The sequence below is a fragment of the Cicer arietinum genome, chromosome 2 (genome assembly GCF_000331145.2).
Source record: "Cicer arietinum cultivar CDC Frontier isolate Library 1 chromosome 2, Cicar.CDCFrontier_v2.0, whole genome shotgun sequence".
In the NCBI taxonomy this organism is placed as follows: Eukaryota; Viridiplantae; Streptophyta; class Magnoliopsida; order Fabales; family Fabaceae; genus Cicer; species Cicer arietinum.
The window spans coordinates 22,104,008-22,104,828 of record NC_021161.2 but is presented as its reverse complement, the minus strand read 5'-3'; the positions used below and the strand labels follow the sequence as shown (position 1 = coordinate 22,104,828).

The 821-nt window shown below is 30.1% G+C and overlaps 1 protein-coding gene across 1 annotated transcript in view; it reads left to right on the top strand.

Moving 5' to 3' along the window:
• Window positions 1-821, top strand: part of LOC140919389 (uncharacterized) — an 11,411-nt gene that overhangs the window by 4,597 nt on the left and 5,993 nt on the right. The window lies entirely within an intron of this gene.

Genomic DNA, 821 nt, shown 5'->3' with positions numbered 1-821 from the left:
GAGAGAAAATAGATTTTATTCTCTTTTATTTTATATTATTATATTTATTTTTATTCTGTCGTTATTACTTAGTTTTACTATTGTAATTTCTTTTCCTATATAAACAGCTTAGGGCTGTAATAGTAAAACATGAAAGTATTTTGTCTTTTACTTTCTTCAACTTGCGGTACCGTAATCGAACGTGAAAGCTAACGTGAAGGTAAGGGCTCCTTCCAAACTTCTAGTTTGCATTTAGGGACTTATCTATGGTTGTGTGGAAAGGAATTTGTTAGGGTTGAAGTGTTGATTTGGGGGAAAAATGAATCTAAGGCTTTATGGGAAAAATCTTAGAGTTAGGTTTTGGTTATATTGATGAATGTTTCGTGGAAAATGAATTTAAACTCATTTATGTATGATTTTGAGTAAATGAAACTTGTTGTGTTTGAGTGGTGGATTGTGTTGATTTGTGTTCGTCGTATTTGACGTGTTTCTTAATCAATACTGATGAAATTTGATATGTGTATGGTTGGATTTTGTGGAGAAATGAATTGATGTGTTTTGGTGTGGATCGTGGATTTAATTTAATAATATGTTTCAGTTTCTTTTGTGTGGAATTTGAAAACCATTAGAGTTAAACGAGTATTAAGAATGCGAATCTCTTAATGTCTACGTTTACTTAATGTTTTCGTGAAAATCGTTTAAGTTAAACGAGTATTAAGAATGGGGAATCTCTTAATGTCTTGTTTACTTAATGTTTGTTTTGAAAATCGTTTAAGTTAAATGAGTATTAAGAATGGGGAATCTCTTAATGTCTTTTTTTACTTAATGTTGTCGTGAAAATC